The sequence below is a fragment of the Eptatretus burgeri genome, chromosome 4, assembly GCF_056783735.1.
Source record: "Eptatretus burgeri isolate ZD-2024b chromosome 4, Ebu_testis_v1, whole genome shotgun sequence".
In the NCBI taxonomy this organism is placed as follows: Eukaryota; Metazoa; Chordata; class Myxini; order Myxiniformes; family Myxinidae; genus Eptatretus; species Eptatretus burgeri.
The window spans coordinates 42,730,306-42,740,273 of NC_140964.1; the positions used below are offsets into that span (position 1 = coordinate 42,730,306).

The 9,968-nt window shown below is 43.8% G+C and overlaps 2 non-coding genes across 2 annotated transcripts; both read left to right on the forward strand.

Annotated features, from left to right (window-relative positions):
• The first annotated feature begins 797 nt into the window (after window positions 1-797).
• Window positions 798-912, forward strand: LOC147027901 (U5 spliceosomal RNA). The gene has a single exon (XR_015057867.1). It is a non-coding gene; the product is annotated as a U5 spliceosomal RNA (small nuclear RNA).
• Window positions 913-7,200: 6,288 nt separating this feature from the next.
• On the forward strand, window positions 7,201-7,315 carry LOC147027902 (U5 spliceosomal RNA). Its single transcript, XR_015057873.1, has one exon. It is a non-coding gene; the product is annotated as a U5 spliceosomal RNA (small nuclear RNA).
• The last annotated feature ends 2,653 nt before the right edge of the window (window positions 7,316-9,968 follow it).

Consider the following 9,968-nt stretch of genomic DNA (forward strand, 5'->3'; position numbering starts at 1 on the left):
ATTCGTCCTTCACCGCCGACATCACCAGCACGTTCACCAATAAACATGACACTCTGTGTAGTTTTTCACTACAAGGATATTTTTGTAAGATGTAAATAGATATCATGAAGAATAACAAATATATAATTTGTTCGTTGAACAAATAAATATGATATTTGAAACGCGCCGTTCAAGTTCCGTCCGCCCGCCACATGCTCGTCGTTCGGATTAAATGTATTTGTATATTATTGGGTAAACCCTTTTTCAGAGACGTATGATATGGAATTTGATAACGCTGGAAATTCGAATTATTATTTCACTCTTAAAAAACGTGTAACTAACAAGATGTAAATGACCGAGGATACTGGATACATGTCGCGACGAGCGAACGAACCATCTTCTCTTGAGCAAAAGAGAAAACTCTAATTAAGAGCATCACACTCAAAGAAAGAGAGAATATAATAATTAAATCATGATGTTAACATCTTGCTGTGTGGGTTCGATTTGCCTCACTTCCGGAATCGTGTTCAAATAATTGAGCTGTTCGGGTTTGTTGAAATGACGTCAGGCCGATATGCGCTGTGATTGGCTGGTTGACTCGACTCTGAATGAGAGATCGCGTTCACTTTGAAGAAATAATCGTGAAATGAAGGACAGCATTAACTTAAATATAGGAAATACTGATTAAATATCATAACGTACTGTGTTATAAATGAAAGAATGAAGTAAAAACATAAATTTGAGATGACTATAAAAAACCCTATTCATGTCAACGTGCTCCTCGCTCATAAAATGATGAGATGAAGACTAAGCAATTCATACTCTGGTTTCTCTTCAATTCGTATAAATCTTTCGCCTTTTACTAAAGATTTCCGTGGAGAGGAACATTCATGAGTCTGAATATTTTTTGATGCCCTGTATTTATACGGGGCGATGTTTAAACAAAAGAAAGAACAATTTTGTTATTGGTGAAGCAATTTTACAATTACAAAAGCAATAACAAACCATTTTGTTTGTTATTCAATGATCACATTAAAGACACTTGTTATCACTGCACAAGCGTTGTAGCTCAAGCTCGCCTTACACATTCGCCATTGCCTGACAATCATGACGCTTCAACCGCAGTGTGAATCATCACGTGACCTAAACCACAGGTTTAAGGACACGGGCACACTGGAAGGACGCTACAACAAGCACCCGTTTATTCTGCGCATGCGCAGCCTCCCCGCTACGCCATGACGTCATTCATGGGTTTACTGGGCATGTAATATTATTTACTTAGACATCATCCGAGGTCAAAAATTTCAACGGATTCGTGATCAGCGTGAAATTTGGCCATAAAAAACACTCCTTTTAACGGGACAACAGAGAAAAAGTCGATGTGTGCCCAACCCGAATATTACATGCCCTCGTAAGCCATAATTATCAATTTTTACCTGAAAAGTGGGTAAATTTGGTGGCCATTTTGAATTTTTGCATTTTACTAACCTAAGACATCATCCTATGTCAAAAAGTTCAACGGATTCGTGATCAGCGTGAAATTTGGCCATAAAAAACACTCCTTTTAACGGGACAACAGAGAAAAAGTCGATGTGTGCCCAACCCGAATATTACATGCCCTCGTAAGCCATAATTATCAATTTTTACCTGAAAAGTGGGTAAATTTGGTGGCCATCTTGAATTTTTGCATTTTACTAACCTAAGACATCATCCTATGTCAAAAAGTTTAACGGATTCGTGATCAGCATGAAATTTGGCCATAAAAAAACACTCCTTTCAAAAAAAGTATGGTTGTATGCCCAACCCTAACAACAGTTGTTACAATTCACATAAAAAAGGAACATTTCCTTGTGTAACTTCGTTCCTTTCCAAGCAATCAACTGAAGATAACCTCAACAATGTTTCCGAACGTTGGAACGAGAATAAACACAAAATGTAGTTAAACCATCAATATTTTCTTGACTCACAAAAACTCCCAAACCCACTGTTGTACAATTCGAGTTGAAGAACAACAGATCAAACCCTAGATGGAGGTTTAGACACTCTAGTGGACCTTCTGATGGGTGTTGGTGTTGTCGTTACCTCCTTACTACCTACTGGTGAGCGTGAAACTGCTGGTTTCTCATTTACAACAGGTTTTATATCTCCTGGTTCTAGTATTGGATTTACCAACTCTTCTGGAGTTGCTAAACTAACAGGAAGACTAATCGAGGGGATGTCTCGTCTTAGTTCGACCTCAGGTAAGTAATCTCTCTCCAGTGGCTTTGCTGTTTGCTCTCGAGAGTCATCTGTGATCAAATGATCTGTGTGTACATGTCGGTGGGTATTTCCCGGTATCCTGACTAGGTACGTATTCGAATCTTTAATGGGTGCGATTGTACCAGGTGTCCACTTCTCTTTTCCTCCCCTTAAATTTCAAACACGTACCGGCTGATACATGTCCTACTGTATGGCCAACCCGGATCTGTGCCTGGTGTTGGCTTCATGGTTAGGGTGGTGAGCTTGGGATTTGAGGATCCTGAGTTCAAATCCCACTTGGCTGTTGAATTAATACCAGGTGGGGTTGACTCTGCCTTTCATCCATCCGAGGTTGGCAAAATGAGTGCCAGCTTGCTGGCCAGGTATCCAATGTCAGAGTGGTGACCCGTCCAGGATTGTACCCAATAGCCAAGGAGATGGTGGCTGAAATAGGTAGCACCAACGCTCTGCACAGAGTATGGTCCTAATGGATGGATGGACGGATGGAAGGACCATGATCAAACCAACAGCAGTGGTGCTGGACATAGGGAAGACTTCTAGCCATTTAGAGTAGCTGTCTACAGCTGTCTATGACCACAATAAAATTTTGACCTTTGACCTCTGCACAGTCCACAGGAATTCTCTGCCACGGTTCTGTAGACAAAGGCCATAACAAAAGAGGAACAACTTCCGGTGCCAATTGAGAATCCGTGCATTTGTACATGATCTGTCCCTTTCTTCTATGTCCCCGTCTCGCCCTGACCACCAAACGAATGACCTCGCCTCGGCTTTCATTCAACATACTCCTGGGTGACTTTCGTAGTCAGGTTCACCATGTGAAGAGCCAAACTTTCATTCAATATCGTTAGAGATTTGTAACTATTCCCATTTTTGGAAAGCCCTTGGTCCACTAAACACAAAAACCGATGTTTCCATTTGAATCGAATACTTTTTCAGCCGCCATCTTGGATTTCAAAATGGCCACCATTTAGTTACTGTTTTTATTAATAACTCAAAAACTAAGCAACATACGAAAATGATTTCAATGGCTTTCCCCAAATTTTGGGGGTGGAGGAAAATGATGGTGCAAGTAGAAATCGATTTTGATGGCAGCCATCTTGGAATTCAAGATGGCAACCATCAAAAACCTCTTTTGTTTGTTATTGTATCAATTATTGTATTAAAATTTGAACACAATTCTGAGCGATAAGAGCCTAACATTTGAAGCTTAGGAAATTGATGCATGTATTGACATCAAATTGAAATTATGTAAGAATTCAAAATGCAGGTTATCTTATTATCCACAACGGTCACCATTGAAAATCGATTTTGGTCTACAACTTACTTGCAGCTTAATAATTGTGAGCCGAGTTGCCTCAGGGGGCATCTCCACACTTTCAAAGTTGAGGAAAGTGATGGTGCAGCTGTTTGAAAAAGTTTTGGTGTTGGCTTGCTGCAACCTTCAATATTTGCCCACCAGAAGTCATTTCTGTATCACTTTCAGGAATTTTGTGGCAACAGGTAATTACCATGCATGCCTGTTGACAGAACATGGGGCATGAAGTCCATGTTTGGAGAGTGCAGGGCATCTAAAACAGGGTCATGTCTGCTCACAAATTACACTTTCGCATTTAAAGGTGCAACGCCCTTCTGGTAAAACTACCAAAATCAATAATTACTGCTCACCTTCACTCTTTCATTCCTCTTTTTCCCCACCTTTGGAACAAACACACACTCTCTTCAATCCCACTCTTCCTTCTAGGTCTTCAAAACAGCTGTTCACCTCCATCTCTTATCTTCTTCCATCAAAAACCGCCAGATTGTCTACTCCCGTTAATCCACCCCAAACCCACCTCCTTCAAATTCCCTGCTTTCCTTCCTGAAAGTCCCTGTTGTGTCCATCTTGTTTACCCCGTGTACCACAGATCTACTAATGTCTGTTCTCCACCATTTTGTCCTTCCCTCTCCCACCCGTCTTGTCTCCTGCCCCCCCCCCCTTGTTGTGCATTCGGTGTTAGCTCTCATATGAGCCTCGACAATGTATTATATACCAAAAAAATTTAAAGTCCCGTCACCGTAACGAGCTTTGCAATCCCCTGTGCCATAGGAGCGGAACGTTGCTAACAAATTTCAGTCAGACTGGCTCAGCGGTTTGTCGAAGTTGAAAGAGAAGACAGACGGATGGACGGACAGATGGACAGACGGTGCACGATAACAATAGTGTTGTGGTTGACCAAATTCGCAAACCACCATTCAGGTCCCTTAGGTGAGATATCTCGGTAAGTATATGTGTAGTTAGGCCCAAACCCATTGTCTCGAGGGAATAAATGTCATTCATGAGGGCTGCGACTCTTCAGGATAGCCGTTTTTCTTTTACTATCTTTATTTTGGACCAGCCGCCATTATTACAACCACCAACCACAACGCCGCTTCACCACAACGCCACGACCTTTACCGTCACAACTCGCCACCATCGCATCACCGTCATCTCGCGCCACTCGTGGGCACCGATGCTGGACTCGTGTAGGGCGCGCACCGTGCAGCGTGTTCAAAAGCATCGCGGACTTTCCGAAGAAAAACGGATCAAAAACGACTCACGCCCACTTTTGTTCCGTCCAATCGGTGAGCGAGGGGCGATTTGGCCCCGCCTCCAGGGCGTTGGAGGGCAGTCGCGATATGCAAATTTATGGATCAAAAAGCATTCACGCCCACTTTTCCTCGGGCCAATGGGGAGCGAGGTGAAAGGTCGGAGGCAGAGGGTCAAAGATGAAAGAGCGAAGCCACGGGGCTTATAAAAACGACTGCGTTCGTCAGTCGAGGGGCAGTTGGGAGTTCGCGGAGTCGGAGTGAAGAGGACGGAACTGTGGAGAGGCGGCGGCGGCGAAGGCGGTTGAGGGGTGCTCGCGTCGGATTCGGGGAACTGCGGAAGGAGAGGCCGGCGGCGCGACCGAGGTCGTGGTGGAGACGCTCGTCGCGGGACCCAAGATTTTGTGAAATCCTCCTTTCCCCGAGCATCAGCAACCCCCTCCTGTTTCCCCCCGCGCTGAGATAGTGCGACAAAAGGGGGCCCCCTTCCCACCCCCTGCCAGCCACTGTCCGCGGGGCCCGCGGAGTTGAGGCACCACCGCCACTTCGCGTCTCATCATCAGACGGGTAGGCCCGACACGGTCTCGGCCCCAGGCCCGCCTACCCCCCTCATCCTGGAGGGTGGTTCTCTTTTCTTTTGCTTTGGGAATATGTGTTGTCGGCGCCGTCTGTGAAGTAAAATTGTATAAGTGTTGCCGTGTGCCCGGTAGTCGGATAGATCTGCATTGTTGCATTTGCTTTTTGTCTTCTTCTTTTACATGTGCTTTTGGTGGAATTGTATATGTGTGCTTTCCGTTCATCGCAAAATAAATGTGCTTATTGTTGAACTGTTTTCCCGCTTCGCTTCGTCATTTCTTTCATTGAATCCCCATCTTGCTTCACGTAAAGGGTTGGTCGTGGGCTAAGACGCCCGATAATTAATCGAACCGTCGAGGCCGACGAATAACACCGCTCGGTTATCCCGATAGTACGGAACGGGTCGCTGAAGTGGCCCGTGTCCGAAGTCGACCTGCGGCGAGGTGCAATCGCCCGGTCTACCCTCCGTGTGGGTACTTAGGTAGGTCGAATTTGGCGAGCAACCCTATCCCACGCGGGGGCCGATTGGCTCGATCGCGGTGAGACCGAAAGGTCCACCCGTGACTGGTTCCCGGCGTTAGTCCGAGAGGGTCACGACGGGATTGTCCGTCCGGTGGGCGACGCCGCGATTCGAGTTACGTGGCCGTTCGCACGCCGGCGGGCGCGAATCCGCAACAATACCTTACCTGGAATTAATTCCAGATAAGCTAAAAACTCTCTTCACTTGCAGCAACAAAAAAGTACTTTTTCATTTGCATAAACAACTGACTATTAATATATTGCAGCAACTATAGTATATTTATATTAATAATATTCTGTCATGAAAGAAGATCGCACAAAACGGTAAAAAGAAAACTACATTCGTAATTGCCAAAAAAGGGACCTCAATGGATTCTCTCCCTCCCCTCCCTCCTCTCTTCCTCCCCTCCCTCCTCTCTCCCTCCCCTCCCTCCCTTCTTCCATCCCTCCCTCTTCTGCGTTCCTAAAGCGACCGGTTGTATTTGCTCGTAACTACTAAGATGTAAATGATTGAGGATACATCTCAGGATGAGTGAGCAATCTTCTCGTGAATTCTGATTCCGATGTACCCCACTCTGTTATAAAAAGTGTCCGTGATGTGGAAGCAGTTTCTTGGCAAGCATTAACGTTATACTGTGTGGCTTGCCATTGCCTTCCCAACAGTCGTTGGGGAAGCATTTGGAATTTGTTCAGGGTGCCGGCGATAGCTCGCCTCCTCTTCGAGAAGGACACCGTGTGATCTTTGACGTCCATCAGCTGTTGGCAGACGGCACTCCGTTTAACGTCCATCCGAAGAAGGCACACACAATGATGAATCACTCTGCTTGTGAAACACCGGGATGACAGTTATATACCTGGGTCAGCATTCGAACCCAGGGGAGACAGCGTGGAGGCATGTGTGCGTACCTCTCGGTCATCCTGCCAGCCAATTAGTACAGAACTTTCATAACGAACATTGAAAGAAAGAGAAAATATAATGAAATAATTATATGCTGGCCAGGTATCCTGGAATTCCCTTGAAATTGGGCCGGGGTTGGTTGAAATTACGTCAGGGCTGTATGCGCTGCCATTGGCTGGTTCACTTGACTATGAATGAGGTGTATCACCTTCATTTTGAAGAAATAATGGTGAAATGAAGACAACATTAACTTAAATGTTGAAAATATTTACGAAATGTTATAAGGTCGTGTATTAGAAATGAGGAAATAAGGTAAAAATGTCAATTTGGGATGATTGTATAAACGCCATTAATGTCAATGTGTTCTTTGTGAATAAAGGGATGAGACGAAGTTTAAGGGAGTTATTCTCTGGTTTCTCTTCAATTCGTATAAATCTTTCGCCTTTTACTAAAGATTTCCGTGGAGAGGAACATTCATGAGTCTGAATATTTTTTGATGCCCTATATTTATATGGGGCGATGTATAAACAAAAGAAAAGAATTTATTTTTATTTACTTTGCTTGGAAAGCTATGTGGTGTTCTCCACCTACACCTTCCCTTCTCTCCCCGATCCCTTTACAGTTTATACTGAGCTTGATATAATCATTGGAACGACCCTGAATGCAGCACATGCTTCTGTGGGTAAGCAGCCGCCATGTTGGAATACCCTTCTCTCGCTGGAACGTGAGGTGCAGGCACAGCTGAGAGTGTGATAAGCGTTGAATTTTATCGGGTTCTGTTGACGGATTGATTTACATTTGTTTCCACATTTCATCTTTTGGTTGTTTTCCTTCTGAGCCTTGTAATGGAGCTACACAGGTTATTGACAAAACTCAGAGTGATTTTAGTAGGTCAGAAATGTCAAGTTGAGTTGGTTTCAGTGTGAGAATAATTGAGTTTCAGATCCTCAATAAAATGGAATGAAAGTGGTGGGGGATTTGAAATAACAGTTCTTTACAGATAAAATCTCGAACAATGTTCCTTGCAGACAAAGTCCATGACATTGTTAATTGCAGACAAAACCTTGAAATCAACAACAAAACACACACACACACACACACACACACACACACACACACACACACACACACACACACACACACACACACAATCAGAAATCAATGTTACACATCAAAACAAGAAAACATACCATCCACAAAAATCAGTGCATCCCGGGAATGTACCTGCTGAGACGAGAGGGAGGGAGGGAACGACCTGATGGAACTCAAACAGGTGCACAGAGCGCCGATTGTTGGACCAGTTGAGTCCGTGAAATGCTCAACAGATTAAACTGAACAACAAACATTTTGTTACTGGGGTGTAAACACATGTTCTCGACTAAATTGAGTATGTTGATTCTGAATGTGAAGTCAGAATTTTCTCGTCACGTCAGGATTTTTAGTTATATATATGGTCCAATTACAGTAACTTGCCCTGGTGGGTGATTTTGATTGATCATAAATTATTATTTTTTGTATTTTTGGTTTCAATTATAGCAATACAACTGTTGTCAAATATTATTTATCATTAAAAGAGCTTTAGAATGCATTTTAAATTTATAAAAATGGATGAAAACTGACCAAGCTATGAATTTTCAAGTAAAATTTTCCATGCGGCATTATAATTTTGTGTGCTGCTTCCGTGCTCAGAGGAGTTAATAATTTGACAAGCTGGGAGGTGACGAGGGATCCGCAAGGATCGAAGCTCTGGATACGATGTATTTCATTCTGACCGATCCACCGACGAAGATTCATTGCCAAGACGTGTTGGTTCACATACAATTGTTCCTCTGCCTGGCAAGATTTTTCCTATTGCGTATTTTGCCAACTGGCACTCCTCACAGGACTACCATTTGAAAAATAAAAACTAAATCAAAAATCGGCTCGAGTAAAATTTTCTAAATATCTAGAAGTGTTTAATTCCGAAGTCTCGTTTCTCCACATTCAAAACTGTAGGACAAGTATTGAAAATAGTGAACATAGGTCGAGAAAAAGTATTTTTTCGAATTTTGCGTATTTCAGCCCCGACACCCTTGGTGATCGAATCTGGAAAAATGCTGCCATTCAATTTTGTAGTAGTTATTTAACTCTATCCATACACCGAATTTGAACGTATCGTCGTCGACGGTTTCCGAGGTCAAAGTCACTTAACGTATTCCCTGGTTAACCAACTTTCCGCATTCGGAGTGCTGCTATTCGGAAACTATGAGAGATAGAGGAACGTTATGCTGTCGCGATAACTAGATGGGGATGCAAGGAATAGGCAGGAGTTGGTCCGGTCACTCTACCTATCATAGAAGCCGCGCTATGTCAGTTACCGTTTGGGTTCTTAAAATGCGGTTTTTCGGCCGCTGCACAGCAACGGGTGGTTGCTTAGCAACGAAACTCAAATGCGCACACTCCCAGCTCATATGGCACCTGTTCGCCAAGTTTCATCGAAATTGGTTTGCTGGTTTGTGCTGTGGAGCCTCACGTTGCAGACACACACACACACACACACACACACACACACACACACACACACACACACACACACACACACACACACACACACACACACACACACACACACACACACACACACACTCACACACACACACACACACACACACACACACACACACACAGACCGAAAACCTGACAATAACGGATATCGAGCGAATCCCAATACTAAAATGTTTAAATGCAATGTATATGTTTTAAGAATGTATTAAGTTTGGAATTCATATCATGCCAATAGTATCTATGTATTGTTACAGATTTTAGAATCCGATCTGATGAATGCATCCACACATCCAGGTCCTCAGACAGTTATTTCCTTAAATGCATGTTCAGATTAGCCCCATCCCCATGTCTAATGGGATCTTAAATGTGATGCGTTGAGAAGGGTAAAGGATACATCCCCTCTCTTATGGGAAGCTTTTTTCTTTACGACAGACACGTTCACGCACATTTCTTTCACGAGCTCTGAAGCCTGCCCTCGTTTTTCCTCAGCAACTTTTCTTTCACGAGCTCTGAAGCCCACCCTCATTTTTCCTCGGCAGCATTCTTTCGCGAGCTCCGACTCCCGCCTTTTTTGAGAGCGCACGGGTCGTCATGGTAACCGTGCTCCAGTGGGGTGGGATGAGCTTGG